Source organism: Myodes glareolus, chromosome 9, assembly GCF_982192425.1.
Source record: "Myodes glareolus chromosome 9, mMyoGla1.1, whole genome shotgun sequence".
Classification (NCBI taxonomy): Eukaryota; Metazoa; Chordata; class Mammalia; order Rodentia; family Cricetidae; genus Myodes; species Myodes glareolus.
In genome coordinates this window covers 92665668-92681208 of record NC_142034.1, presented here as the reverse complement: position 1 = coordinate 92681208, position 15541 = coordinate 92665668, and the positions used below count along the sequence as shown (strand labels likewise).

The 15541-nt window shown below is 49.5% G+C and overlaps 1 long non-coding RNA gene across 3 annotated transcripts; it reads left to right on the top strand.

Moving 5' to 3' along the window:
• The first annotated feature begins 897 nt into the window (after positions 1 to 897).
• Positions 898 to 8083, top strand: LOC125401709 (uncharacterized). 3 transcript variants are annotated; one of them, XR_007232446.3, is made up of 5 exons: positions 898 to 1056; positions 4857 to 5088; positions 5731 to 5821; positions 6036 to 6200; positions 7943 to 8083. It is a non-coding gene; the product is annotated as an uncharacterized LOC125401709 (long non-coding RNA). The 3 variants fall into 3 exon arrangements; XR_007232447.3 differs by lacking the exon at positions 6036 to 6200; XR_015738901.1 differs by lacking the exon at positions 6036 to 6200 and having other exon boundaries at positions 908 to 1061.
• Positions 8084 to 15541: the final 7458 nt, after the last annotated feature.

Here is a 15541-nt window from a genome sequence, read left to right as displayed (position 1 = left end):
AACAGGTACCTGCTGCAAAGGGGAGAAGCTGGCAAATCTTGGCCTCAATGTAGCTGTAGAGGTTCTGCAAGGCAGGGGGAGGGGTAACAGGGCAGTCTCCCGGACAGAGAGCACCTCCCTGCCATGGGACTTCCTAAGCCCTCCTACAGCTGTGTAAGAGAAGAGTGACAACCAGCTCACAGCGTCCCACCTTGTCATCTGCCCTGTTGTCACAGCTGCTGCACCCTACAGCGTTAATGCCCTAACGTTTGTCATTTAAATCCCTCACTGGAAAAAAATGCAAATTTTCCATCATGGAAAACTAGTACCTTTGGCCACTGACAGGTATGTGTAGAGGAAGTGAAAAGGAAACCAAGTCACATGCTGCCAGCCCGATGCTGTCACTTCCTGCAGACTCAGGGAGGTTGGGATGGGGTGGGGGTCTGGAAAGCTAGAAAGCTGACAGGTGTTGGAGATGTTCATCTTCGCCCTGTCCCTGGGGAGATTTCTTCTGTACAGCCACATGGTGACCTGAGGAGGGATGCAGCCCTCCCTGGTCGCTTCCACAGCCGTTGGTAACGGGATGTGCACTGCCTCCGCCATGTTCTTGTATTGCACAGGTAAACCCACCTACTGCACAGGTGTGCACTGGCCTCTGTTCTTGTAGTCACGGGCAGTGACCCACCCCCTGGTCCCATGCTTTGGGAACTGCTGGCCATCGTAACCTTGGCAGCCATATTCTTTCCAGTGCTGTGAATTAGAACTGACTGTCGGGTCACTGCCCAGGGTCTGCCAGGACCCAGCCTCTATGGACGTCCTGAGAGGTGCTGGACACAGCCACAGTGTCCCTAGCGTGACTCCGTGGGCGGAGCTGTGGAGAACGGCTGACACATTCTGATGCAGCTCTTCACAACACAGCCCTGTGTCTCCTAGCCATGTGACAATCTGAAGGAAGTCACATGAGCCACGAGCCCCAGTGTCCTTCGGCTGACTCTCTCAATGCTGTGAGAATTAACCAGAAACTGATTCCCTCTGGTGCTGATTCCTGCTGCTCTCACGGAATTCACTCTGCAAACGGTCAGGTCCTTGTATTTAATTTTTATCTTCTAAACAACCTTCACATAGAACGTAAGGATCTGGAATTAAGCCTGGGGGTGGGGAGGGTGGCCATGAAATGATTCTAAAGGAGTTTGAGAACCGGGGAGGACACAGGGTTCTACTAAGGGAGAAGCCAGGCCCTGGAATGTCCTAAACCGAAGGTCAAATACTTGATAAGGAACAGGTATTTATTTAGCTCACTGTCTAGAGGCTGAAAGTCCCCACAGCATGCCACCAGTTTTGGCACATCACCTCCTGGATAATGACACCATAGAGTTCCCCCAGCAAGACCGGAAGCCTGAGAGCTAGACGGGGCTGGTCTTACTCTTCCATAACAACCTCCTATGGAGAACTGACCAAGTTCCCACGAGAGGTAGGCCATGGCAGCAAGCATGTCCACCCACGTCTTAGTGCTTCCATTACCTACCATACCGGGTACCAACCTCCAGCACACAAGGCTTGGGGGCCACATCCACACCTCCACAACAGATGGTCATCCACCTCCTGCTCCTTCTCAGCCTAGCTAAACTCACTAGGCCCTGGAGGGAGTGCAGAGACCTCAACTCCCACCCTGCTACATACACACCATTGACTGAGGCCCATGTCACAACCTTAACAGACAGAAAAGATGAAACACAGATAGATATACACTTGTGAACGCCCAGCAGGGCTCAGCCCTGGTGTTAGGGAGGACATGAGATGCCAACGGTGAACCTGGGAGCCACAGCTACCCAGTCTCCAGCCTGGTGCAAATGAGCTGCCTCCCTGTGCCTCGGTTTCCTCGTCTGTAAAATAGTGACAGTGTAATGAGTCTTGCAAAGTCAAGCAGAGAACCGATTCACACAGTCTCAGGAGGACCCCACAGCTGGTGTTGTGGGTCTCTAAGGGCTCCTGGCTGTCTTTTCAATTTTGTACAGGCTTTCCTGAAGGTGAAATCAGGAAGGTGACACCGACTCTAGAATCAGGCCTTTTGCGGTCTGATAAGAAGGCAGCACCACCCTCCGTACCCACAGGAGACTGGCTCCAGGAGCCTCACAAATACCCAAATCTCCTTACACCCCCTCCCGTGCACTCTGACCTTCTCTTGCGGGTTTATAATCCCTGATGCAGTGTAGCTGCTGCGTAGGTGACCGCTTGGCTGTGTCATTTTGGGGACAGTGAGAAGGAAACAGACTTCAGCTCCTGTATGGGGGAGTTCTTTTTTTTTTTTTTTTAAGTACTTTCTATTTGCAGTTGGTTAAGTCCAGAGCTGCAGATCCCACAGAGGTAGAGGGTGACTGAGTAGCATGTGACCTGGATTAGCAGTTCTTAACCTCGCTGCACATTCCAGTCCGTCTGGGGAGGACGATCCCGCAGGAAGGCCTGCCCCGGGGCCAGCTGCTTCAGATTCCCTGGAGGTGAAATCCTGTGACTGAAAACCCAAAGAGCAAGCTTGAGGTCAGACAAAGGGCTGAAATCCAGCCCTTACAGCTATCAACATGGCCTTGGGCAAGTCATCCACCCACCCAAGCCTTGGTCTCTGTTGCCAAAGAGCAGCAGTGAATCCACGTCCTCCCAGTGAGGACCCAGAAATTCAGAGACAGCTGGAAAGAGCGAAGCCTCTGGTCAAGCCGATAGTTTCAAAATAACACTCAACCACGGCAAATCCATTGAGCCTCAAGGCCCAAGTGTTTTCTTCTGCAGTTATTTTGGTGCATTTGCTTGGTGTTTGCTAAGCCTCACCTTGCCATAGGAAAATTGTAAGAGCGCCAGGCACAGCTGCTTCACAAATATCGTGAAGTTATTCAAAGCAGGCCTCGCCTGCAAACCCGGATGCTTTTCTGGCTTGGTCTTCCACTGTTATTTTTGGAAGAAGGAGGGAGTCTTTGAATGGAACCGGGCACGAGCCCAGATGGAGAGGGAGATAACCTTTAAGAGGCACCCCTTTCCAGGAGCAGCTGCTGGCCTGTTTGGGGGATGCTCCTTTAGACCCTGCAAACCTACCCTGGCTGCAGAGACTCTTAGCTCATAATCCTTCGGTGCCTATGGGAGGAGGAAGGTGGGATGTTCCAGAATAGACTCAGGAAAGCTGGATTCCAAGTTCACTGGCCATGTGGCTGGAAGCAGCTGCTTCGACCTCCCCGGGCCTCAGAGACCTTCCGTACTCATGGCTACTGCTACTCATTCACCTCACTCGCTCCCGTTGTGGCTTCGGGGAGGCCCTGAGTCCCTTTCCTGTGTCCCTCGCACATCACCACAGATTGGGTGTTTATTATCATGTGGTTCTGAGGCTGGACGTCTAAGCTGAAGTCCTGGGCAGCTCCAGGGTGTCTCCCTCGCTCCTCTGGCAGCCACGGTGGCTGCTGACATTGCTTGACTTGTGGCTGCGTGGCTCCGAGCTCGACCTGCCACCATTGCCTCCTTCTCTCCTATTGTCTTCTCCTCTGGGATGTGAGGAATCACCCAGAAAATCCAGGATGGTCTCATTCCCAGGTCTGTCTAACTCTGTCTTCTGTTGTTATGATTGAATACCAGAGACTGTTCTATAAAGAAGAGAAGGGCTTTTATTTAGCTCCCTGCTCCAGAGTCTGGAAAGTCCAGAAACACATCAGCCTGCAGGAAGGGCCTTGGACAGCATCACCATCATTAGCAATCATCGTCACATTCTCATTTTATATCTGAGCACTCTGGGACATTCATTCACACTCAGGTTGAGTGTCCTCAGCCCAAAATGTCTGGCAAATTTTGATCTTGGATTTCTGGCTTTTGGGGATATTTGCCTATGTGTCGAACTACCTCAGGAAAGGGGCCAACGTTTAAACGTGAATTCGACTTTTTTCAAAATATACCTCACGCAGAGCCTGGAGTTGATTTTATCCAATTACTTTGCTGCACCTGTTTCGGCTGAGACAGTCCAGGAAGTTAGGCGCGCGGATCTCCATCTGTGAAGTGACGTCAATGCTCCTTTCGGGTTTGGGAGGATTTGGAGATTTGGGGGATTTGACGCTTTCAATTTAGGATCACCCCATTTATAAGCATACAAAAAAAAAAACCCTGAATGACTATGACCACCAATACAAAGAAACAAATGGCAGGAGAGAAGAGAGGGAGTGTCAGAGCAAAGGGGAACCGCTATAATGTTCATGGGTTCGACCCTGGCTGAAGCACGTCTTGGAAGGTGGGAAACAGAGAGAAGAGGGGGTGCAGGGCAGCTGTGCACATCTCATCTCCACAGAGGACAGAGACGAGCCTCCTGCCCAGCCCCCCAGGGCTATGCGCCTCGCTCCCCCAGGACCAACTGCAGTGACCCACCCTCAGACACCTAGGCTAGTCTCCCAGAGTCCCACCTCATTCTCATCTCAGTGACCACAGGACACTCTTAACCCTTCTACTGAGTTCAGCTCCTGCACAGACCTCAGCCCTAGGCTCACCTTCCACCCCAGGCCCCAAGGAAACCTTCCTCATTTGGCTCCTGCCTACTGCCTAAGTCCCCCTGATTGCTCTCTGTACACCGGCTTTTCCCCAGTCCTCCTCTAGATAAATTCACCCATCTCTTATCAACGAACACGATTAAGGGGAGAAACTAAATTCCAGTCACATTTGCTAAATGTGTTAAGGAGTTTTATGTCAGGGTGACTGACTGCAAAATAGCATGGTGGTGCATGGGGGATGGAGGCGGGCATGGGGGATAGAAGAGGGCATGGGGGATGGAAGAGGGCATGGTGACAAGAAGGCAGGGGGCATCAGATTAATATACCTAGGCATTTTCTTTGTTTCTGTGTTGGGCATGCTACAAACAGGAATCAGTGGCTCCTGCTCTTCAATTGAACTAAACCTACTTTTCTCGGAAAGTGAAAAACAAGATCGATTTTGAGAGCACAGTGCCCGGGAGATTTTAAAAAGCACAAATCGTCCTAAGTCAGTGCAGGTGTCCTTGTAATGAGGACAGAGGGACAGTAGCATTTCTCCATCTGTCCATGAGCAAAAGTCGCCTGGGACCTACGAAATGAGATGCAGATTCCGGTGCCACAGGTAGGGCCTGAAGTTCTGCATTGCTGTTTTGTTTGTTTTTTGAGATAAGGTTTCTCTGTGTAACAGTCCTGGCTGTCCTGGAACTTGCTCTGCATTTCTAGCAAGCTTGGCCAACATTACATGCCCCTGGAGTAGCAGGGCTCCGTGACATTCCTGACACATGAGAGAGTCCAACTGCCCAGGTTAGCCATGTGCAGAGGGGATGCCCCACCCATCCTGCCGAATGGAATTCTCCTAGGTCACTAAGTGTTGTCAGGTGACCTCCTTGCCTAGCGTTGCCACCAGCACTAGCAGTAGAAAGTCCCTTTGTTTGGTATGCATCTCTCCTCAGGTTCGGTCAAGAAAAGGGAAATATGATCAACAAGGGAACCCTGGGGAGAAATAGGGTGAGGTGGGGTGAGAGTGGGTACAGGGCTTAGGTATTTTAGCCTTTGTAGATGTTTTCTCCCTGACCCAGAAGGAATCATTTCACCAGGACTAAAGTGGGAAGCTCACAAGGGACCAAAAGGCTTAGGTTGTGACTGACAGCCTCACTCACAGACTCTGACTTGGAAACTGGCCGTTGTCAGTCCCCTTTGAGCTTGCGTTTCCAGCCCAAGCATGATTTTGCCAGCACAGAAGCAACACCCTTTGCCTCTGCAGGTCGGGAATCTCAGAGGGGGCAGAAACAACTGGAACAGGCAATGCAGATCTTGGGAGCACCTCGCCCTGAACCTGCAAGCAGGAAGTGCAGGTGGGAACACAGGCTCCCCTGGTTTGTTTCACATTCCTCAGCTCCCCATTCCTGCCAGCTGGTGAGACAGGATTCTCAGAGGTCCCCACCCAACTGAACCCACCAGCCTTGGTGACACAGCACTGCCTGTGTGGGGTAGGGGCAACTGGTGCTGTAAGCTCTCCGTTCTGCCACAGCCCCTCTCCTGATACCTCCCCAATGTACTGTTTATCAGAGTTAGGAAGAATAGAACCATCCCCTCTTCAGTGAAGCTCCGAGCATCCTGGGACTAGAGGAGCAGGAAGAGATGAGATGCCCAGTCCCAGTGGCCTGGCTGCTATTGTTTTCCAAGTACCAGCTTCACAAGGGGCTGGAGGATGTAGTCTGGCAACTGTTCAATGTAGGTATACTTAAATAGTGAAAGGTTTGGGATGTGGTGTTCAAGAAGGATCCTGAGACAGATTACTGAGGAGCAAGGTGTTTATCCAAAGCATTTTTTAACTCCATGGACAGACAGAAAAGCAGCATGGCAGACCTCTGAAGAGAAGATTAAATTCCCCTGCTGTGTAGCAGCTTCCTGTTTAGTCTGAATTGGTGGGAACCGAAGTTGTTTATTCTTTTTTATTTTTATTTTTATTGAGCTCTACATTTTTCTCTGCTCCCCTCCCTGCCTCTCCCCCACTTCAACCCTGCCCCCAATGTCTCCTTGTTCCCAATCTACTCTGGAGATCTGGTCTTTTTCTACTTCCTATGTAGATTATATCTATGTATGTCTCTCTTAGGGTCCTCATTGTTGTCTAGGTTCTCTAGGATTGTGATCTGTGGGCTGGTTTTCTTTGCTTTATGTTTAAAAACTACCTATAAGTGAGTACGTGTGATTATTGTCTTTCTGTATCTGGGTTACCTCACTCAAAATAATGTTTTCTAGCTCCATCCATTTTTCTGTGAAATTCAAGATGTCGTTATTTTTTTCTGCTGTGTAGTACTCCATTGTGTAAATGTACCACATTTTCCTTATCCATTCTTCAGTCGAGGGGCATTTAGGTTGTTTCCAGGTTCTGACTATTACAAACAATGCTGCTATGAACATAGTTGAGCACATGTCCTTGTGGCACGATTGAGCATCCTTTGGATATATACCCAAAAGTGGTATTGCTGGGTCTTGAGGAAGGTTGTTTTCTAATTTTCTGAGAAATCACCACATTGACATCCAAAGGGGCTGCACCAGCTTGCATTCCCACCAGCAATGCAGGAGTGTTCCCTTTTCCCCACAACCTCTCCAGCATAAGTTGTCATCAGTGTTTTTGATCTTGGTCATTCTCAGAGTTGTTTTAATTTGCATTTCTCTGATGACTAAGGATGTTGAGCATTTCCTTAAGTGTCTTTCAGCCATTTTAGATTCCTCTGTTGAGAGTTCTCTGTTTAGGTTCAGTCCTCTTTCTCCACACAGCATGCTCTTTACCAACAGAGCCATCTCCTCAATGAACAAATCCCTCCACTGCTCAGAATCTTCTCTGGCATTCCACATTACTATGAAAATAGCATCTACACTTTCACCCAACCACACAGTTCCATGTACTGAATTGTGTCTCTGGCCGAACTCCTATGTTGAAGCCCTAATCTCCAGTGTGATTGTGTTTAGAAATACTCTTAAAGGAAGCAGCTATGGTTAGATGAGGTTATGGGGATGTGACATTAATCTGATGGTAGTCAAGGCTTTACCAGAAAAAACACCATTGCATTCTCTTTCTCCCTCCCCCTCTCTCTCTTTATATAAAAAGCTCCTCAAGGAGATCAAAGACCAAATGATCGTTTCTTCCTGAATCTCACATACCAGCTGTTCACATCAATGCACAACAGACATTTGTGTTGTATGCGGAGTGGTTGAGCAATCAGTAGGCATTATTCATGCTTTTGACACAGGAGGATATGTATATACATGTGCATACATGTGGCATGAACACCTATCTGCGTAGGGCTGTAGTTTGGGTGTTGACTGTCCTGCAGAAACTCACATGTTACAGCCCTGGTCCCCAGACTGGTACTGCTGAGAAGAATGGAAACGTAGGTGTGTCATTGGGGGCATGACCTTAGAAGTTGTGAGATCTCCAACCCTTTCTTTTCTTGTTTTTTGTTTCTCAGCAACAAGGTTGAATGGTTTGTCTCGACCACATCTCCTGCCTTGGTATATTACCTCACCAGACCCGAAAGCAGTGAAACCACTGGATCATGGACGCTAATCTGGCTCCAAATGCAAGTCAAAATAAACCTTTCTCATTATAAGTTGATTGTCTAAGGTATTTTATTATAATACTGGAACCGTTCCTAATATATACATGTAAATACATTCACCTCTTTATCTGTAAGAACATCTTCAACTATTTATTTCTGAGGAACCCTAGTAGCAGTATCATTTTTGAAGAGACCCAGGATCATACAACTCCCCTCTCTGTCAGAGTCCAGATTCCTAATTGTGCTACACTGCTTTGATGGTTAGTTTCAACTGTCAACTCAACACAATCTAGACTCAGCTGGGAAACAGCCCTTTGGACACATCTAGGGGGACATTTCTTGATTATGTTAGTTGAGATAGGAAGACCTGCCCACCGTGGGCAGCACTATTCCCTAGGAAGGGGGATTCTGAGCTGTAAGTCAGTGAAGAAAACGAGCTAATCACTAGTGTTCATTTCCTCTCTTCTCTTGACTGTGGGTGTGGTCGACTGCTTTAAGTTTCTACTGCCTTGACTTTTCATTGAGGGACTATATCCTGGAACTGTAATCTGATCAAATCCTTTCTCCCTTAAGCTGCTTTTGTGGGAAATTTTATCAAAGCAACAGGAGAAGAAACCAAACAGTCACCTCTTGGAATTTTTGGTATTACCCATAGAGAGGAGCCCAAGAATTTAAGAGATTTTCTCGTCCAGAAACCACAAAAATTGAGCCACTGCTCTTCCACCAGTGATGTCTTTGGGCAGACATCACTAATAGATCCCAGAACTGTCCTCTCACTGTATGTCCAAATCCTTCTTAATTTTTAATGAAATCTCAGCTACTCCAATGAAGTGACCCATCATCCCAGACACGGCTCAGTCTAATCAGGTTTGCACTGATAGTCTAAACCAAGAGGAATGGTTTTGTTTTGTTTTTCTCAAATTATAGAGCATGCTCAAATTATAGAGCAAACTGGATGCCCAGTTTTTATTCAGATATTGCCGTTAAACTGGAGGAAACTCAGCCATCACTCTCGATATTAAGTCGGATCAGAAGTGGATAGTTTCTGAACTTTCGTTACTTCTGACTATTTTGAGAGATTGTAATCTTTTAAGCCAAAATTGATAAAATGAGGGACAGGAATTAGATGAATACCAGCTGCCAGTAAGGTGACAAATAGAAGCAACTGTAGTCGGGAGACCAAGAGGCAATCTTTGCCTTTGGGATCAAGAGATAATTACGAAAAATAGAAATGGAGCCACGGCCTAAGTGGTGGGAAGTGAGGGGGTGGCAGCGATGCATCAAAACCAGGAAGTACTAAAGGAGCCGGTGCCCCCTCCAAGAGCTACACCCTCTTTATATCTGCAAACAGAACCCCAGTAACTCAGGTGAGGCAACCTCCTAGCCTCAACACCGAATAGAATCCTGATTGTCTAAGCCAAACACGTACTCTCTTCACATTGAATGAGAAAAGGTATGGTCCTCCTGCAGAATTCCGGACAATCACTCCACTTGCAAAAGGAAAGGTATCAAAAAGCCATTGTTCTCACACACAATCAAAAGCAATCCAGGCTGGCATGGATAGTGCCTTCCCCACTCCCACCCACAGATGGCGGTGGACGAGGGAAAGCTCCCGCATTTCCCAACTCTTAGGTGTCACTCTGACCCTTCCAGTTGTGTGGGGAAAGAACCGGACTCTTACACGGAGGCCTCCACCTCCGCCCAAATGTATTCCTGGTATCTGAGCCCACATCTAGCAAGGCTTTGTTTTCTTTAATGTGAATGCGTCCCCTGAGTTGAAAAAAAAAAAATCTCTCTCTTCTTCCAAGAACGTGGCAGTGTGTTATTATGGAAGAACAGATGTTAAGATGTTAAGAATAGATATCTAGTATAGGAGTGAAATCCAGAACAACTGGGAGGGGGAGGAGGGGGGTGCTGAGGGCAGGCTCACTGTGATGCAGGACTGCAGGGCCAGAGGGAGGAGCAGGGAAGGGATGCGGGTGGAACACCCAGGGCCTCCAGGCTGTCTCTGTGGGGTCATAGGGTTCATCCTCTGGCTAAAGTCTGTTAGCACTAAGGGCAGATCCGTTCTGCTGGGATAGCTGGACAGCGGGGCTACCATGTCCACTCGGAGTAGGAGCAACACAGTGGGAGGGGAAGGCCTCTCTCTGGAGACAGTAGGACCGGTCATTTCCTCACCTTTGCTTTGGAACCCTCGGAGGTAACTGAGAAAACATGTTCCCAAAGTGGCAGGGAGGGAGACAGGAGGGCCTGGCAGGGGCGATTGACTGACTTATTCGTGTCTAGCAACACAGCACTGCCAGCAGGAGCCAGGCCCCAGGTCCCTACTCCCTGCTTGCTCTGCCTCAGCACACTGAGATATACTGTGGCAAGCAGAACGCCAGGGAGGCAGAGCACAGCAGGGGCAGCTCCCCGTCCTTTAGAGGCCTCGCTTCACCCTCACAACCTCGCCATGGGCTGGACGTTTCTGAGTTTTACAGAAACCAGAGAGGCTTAACCAGCTTCATGCCCTACATTTATAATGACCACTCCATCAGCAAGAACAAAGGGTGGGGCGGGAGGGATGTGAGCCTTCTCCCTATGAGAACAGAAGGCAGACCTCACTAGTCACATGGCCACAAGAAAGACCAAAAAATGGAAACTCTGTGGGCATGTGCCGTGCAGCTGGCTAAATCACCACTTGCCTGGGGTGAAGGTCCTCCCAGAGCGCTACGATGATTTGAATCACCATTCCAGATGCACCATGCCCTGACTTGTGCCAGCACAGCCATCCCTCCAGACTCAGTTTACCCTCACTGAGAAGATGCTCCTACTTCTCCATGTTCAACAGCCCCTCCCTATATGGGACTCCTGGGATTTCTTCTGTTTCAGCTCTTGCTCTGCATTACTGTAGGATGCTTTCAGAGTCCCCCACCTACGTACAAGGATAGTTTGTTTGGCCCATACAGTATTTTAGAAAGAAAAGAGGCACAAACTTCTACCCATGGGCTGGGGAGATAGCCCAGTCTGCAATGTGGCCTGCACACATGAAGATTTGATCCCTGGAATCCACACTGGGAAGGCCAGGCATGATGATATCGGGGTCCAGCTCTGGGAAGGTGGAGATGGAAAGGCTGTTGGGGCTCTCTGGCCACCCTAGTCGAAAGAGCAATCTCCAGGCTAGTGAGAGACCCTGTGTCAATGCAAACAAACAAACAAGCAAATCAAATAAACAAACAAGGTGCTTGGGAGCCAGCAAGGTGGCTCTGGGTAAAGGTCCCTGCTATTCAAGCCTGAGATACTGAGTTTGATCCCCAGAACCCATGTAAAGGTAGAAGGAAAGGATCAACTCTAGAAAACTGCCCTCAGACCCCCACATGTATGTTGTGGCATGCATACCCATGCATGCATACATATATTAATAATACATTTTAAAATTTTAACAGTGAATGGTACCTGAGAAACGATACCCAGAGTTGACCTCTGGCCTCCATGTACACGCATACACTTGTGCACCTATACTTCTCTTGTACACCTGCACACACACACTCACACACAGTTATATGACTATACTTAAAAAGCTCAGGTAAACAAACGCCAGAATCACTCTGGCCTAGTAACAGTCAGCTGAGGCTAAGCTGCGCATTAATCCCTGGACAGCGTGCACACTCTATCACCACAGTGTCTGCCACCCCCTGGAGTCTCACACCCTACATACTTCCTGTTTCTTCTGCCTGCCTGGTCCCAAGAGGGCTCCCCATAGTAGCTCTCAGCCAGGCTTCCCTGAGAGCAGTGTGAGCCTCACCTGGGTGCGCTTGGCACACAGTGGGTGTGCAGAAGCCTTGGGTGTGAGAGCTGCAGTTGCATGACAGGAAAGGAACCAAGGATTCTAAAGAGGTACTTGCATTCTCCCTTTGGGTACCAGGTTGTTGCAACAACGGCCCCTAAGAAATTAGAGTTTCCCCTGGAGTTGTCTGGAGGAAGGAAGAAGCTGATGTCAGTGCTGGCCAGAGGGGAAACTTGTCACCACGGAAAGATTTCACTTGATTCTAACAAACGCCAGTGCATTTTGCAAGACCAGAGACGAGACACTGATTGGCCATAATGGGTGGGGGTCCACTCGTCCGGGATTTCATACCTCTTGTCCTCTATTCAATCCTCAACGTCTTGTTGGGACCCAAAGGTGGACTTGGTAGGGGCAGTCACTGTCCCTCTTCCAATGTGGCCACTTTTTTCTTGTCACCTATCTGTTTGACTTGGGCCTATTGAGGAGAGGTTGTTGAACCAGCATGTTAGGGTTGCCAGGATCCAGGCTCTGACCCTGATAGCTCCAGTAACAACAGGGCTTCTGGGCTGGCAGAATTTATCCAGACAAATGCCAGGCAGAAGAGAATCCCCCCCCCATCATTTTGTTGACCACCAAAGGGCCCCACGTGGAAGGCAGCTGAAGTTGAAGGGGCTGCTACAGACGATGGCATGGGACCCTCCCTGTTAGAGAACTTAGAGGTAAAGCTTGGGACCTTGGCCTGCTCAAGGCTCACCTCCGTTGTGGAAAAGCGACTGAGAAAATGTAACAGAATCTAATAGGCCTAGTTCACCTGGGGCCTTGGGGCTGAGGTTCCCATTTCAGGTGCTGACTGCCTAATGAGCCCGTGTGGACAGGTTGCTGGGATGAACAAGGCAGTGACTGTTTCCTGTGGCTTCCTGCCATATGATCCAGTCCCATCCATCCTCCTTGGTGAGACCTCTGGGTAGTGCCCTGCCTTTCCTGTCTCTGGCTGGAGGATAACGATGCTGGGTTGCATTGTGATTTCTGATCTTGGGGACATGGGACAGGCTTTCTTTCCTGTCACAGATAGGGAAAGAGTGGAAGGAAGACCTTCTAACAAATGCCTGCACTTCCTCTGCTTCAACAGAGGTCAGGGTGAGGAATGAGAGCAATAGATCAGGAGGCAGCCTTTGGAATCAGGCCAGAGACTGACATTAGTCTAGTGACCTCTTATGGTATTGCTGAATCATGGGGCCTTTTGTAGTACAGAACTGGGAGGGACCTGTTCTCAGAAATCTCCCATCCCTCTCTGTCCAAGCACTGGGCCTTCACTTTCCGCTGGCAGCTGACTGATGTCATCATTTCGCTTTAGTAAACAGGCCTCCTCCAGGCCAAGGTGACTGTGACCTCTGACTCCGCAGGCTGTCGTGGACGCCAGTGCAGCTCTTTCAGATGGTGAGGCTTCCCATTTCCATCCCTCTGATTAGTGCTGACAGTAAGAAATGAGCCAGAACAGACAGCTGGCCAGGGAAAGGGAAGTGAAGACGGAATCAGGGAGGAAGGGGCGCAGAGGGAGGACTCACTCAGAAGTGCTCAGAACAGCACAGCGCAGCTGCCCAGGAAGCTACCAGAGGCAGCCTGGGCTATTAATAGACCTGTGCACTGGATCTGTGCTGCAGGCATTTCTGACGCACACGGAGGATCTCCAGCGAGAAGCAGCTCGGGAGGCTCTGACTTGCAAATGCATGAATGTAAAATTCTGTTTTGTTTATTGGCGAGGGGATGCGGGGCTCAAGTCTGCCGCAGTGCAAATCAATCCTGGGCGACTCTGTTAACCAGATTTGTTAAGGTCAGAGTCCGGGTCCTCACATCCTAGGTTCAGCCGCCTGTCTTCAATAGGCCAATTAAACAGAGGAAAGAAATTGTTCCAGTGTCGAAAGAGAAGCAAATAGAGAGATCCAGTGAGCCGCCATGTCCCAGAGTCCATCACTGGGGTCCTGACAGGAGACTGTGGGTTGAACAGGGAAGAGCAGGGAAACATATTTGAGCAGTCCTGGTCAGTGAGGTCCTGCCCATCACAGCCCATCACTGTCTCATCTCTGGCCTTACGAAATGCCCTGACAAGTAGTCAGGCTGTGTGAAATCTCTTTCTGAGAGCCAGATTCCCCTCCGACCTGCACCGCGCTTCAGCTGTTCCTTCTTCCAGACTGAGACTCCCAGGGACACTGATTTCTCAGGGCCCACTGTTTCATTAGTCTGCTAGGCGAAGGGGCTCACTTTAGACAAGTCAGTAGGATTTGTTCCTGTCACGCTGGCTGCACTGTCCTGCTCCCCTTGGAAACTAGGCTGCCTGTGATCTGGGAATGCTATCTCAGGGTAAAAGAACAAGATAAAAACCCGCCTCTTACAGTTTTCCTGAGTGCAGCTTCAGAAATCGTCGAATCCCAATGGTACTATGTTCCTGGGGGGCAGTTCTAAGATTGTGGGCTCATGTTCCTGTCACGGAGTGGAAAATGGAGAAAACAAAATATTAAAAAGCCACCTGGGTCTTCCCAGGCCTCGGCGCAGTTTTGGCGCCCGTGAGGCCTGTCCAGTCATTCCTGTCCCCTGTCCCCGGTGTAAACAGCTTTTAGGGGTAAAGTCTGACAATCCCCAAGGTGAGAGTCAGCCACCACCAACAAGCTAATTAAAGAGACGAGGAACAGTGGTAAGCAGAAAGGGGGATTTATTCAATGTGGCCACATTAAGAAGAAGAACAAATGGAGGGCCTAGCGGCCTTGGACGGTCCCAAGTAGACACCAGCAGGCTTACGGGTCACCAGGCATGGTCCCATCCCTTCCAACCAGCAACTTCTCAAACCAAAAGCTGAAACTTCAGGACCCTTGTCTGCTGGACCCTGAGACCCTAATGCCTCTGTGGAGGTAGGGAATTCTTCTATTCAAGGTAAGGTAAGAGGACAGGGCAAGAGAGAGAGAGGTTCCAACAGAATCAAGATTAACACATAAGAGAACTAACAGAAGGGACTCTGTCCCCCACCTGTAATGAAACTAAACTTCTGGCTTCTAAGGGCAAGAGGAGAAGGGTGCCACACACACGACTGGTAAAGGAGTTTTCCAGCTTCTGCCTTCCCAAGCTCTCGGGTACTCTGGGGAGTGCCTTTGGCTGTGCACACCATTACCCATGTGTCCTCGGTTCAGGTCTTTGTTCTGGGTCACGAGAACCAGGAGGTGTCACTCAGCAAGTGCCTTCTGGACTGCAAGACGTACCTAGAACACAGGCTTATGGGAAATGGGATGAAGATGTCTGTCTCTAAGACACTCTCAGAGGCCAGACTCTACAGCCTGAGGAAACCAGGCCACGCCCCGGCCTCCTGAAGCTCCCCCTCGTGCTGTGGCTTCAGGACCCCCAATTTATCCAGTTCCTGGCTCCTCTGTGCTCCTTGTTACTCGGGCTATCCCAGGCTAAATCACGTGGTGTCCTGCCATCTCATGTAAGGATATGAGTCAGATACGATGACCCAAACTTACCACGCACCACAATAAGCTGCTCGGTCCTTCACACTTCACTGTTCTCTTGGTTTTCCAAATCTATGCCAGACGTCCAGCGTTCTTCAACAGACTCTTGTGTGAGGTCGTTTCCTGCCAAGGCCCCAGCAGTTGTTCCCCGTCCAGTGGCGTTCTCACCACGGCTTGTACTCCATTGCTATTGTCCACGCTTCACACAGACACACAGCCCTTGACTGGACAGCAGTTACGTCTCTT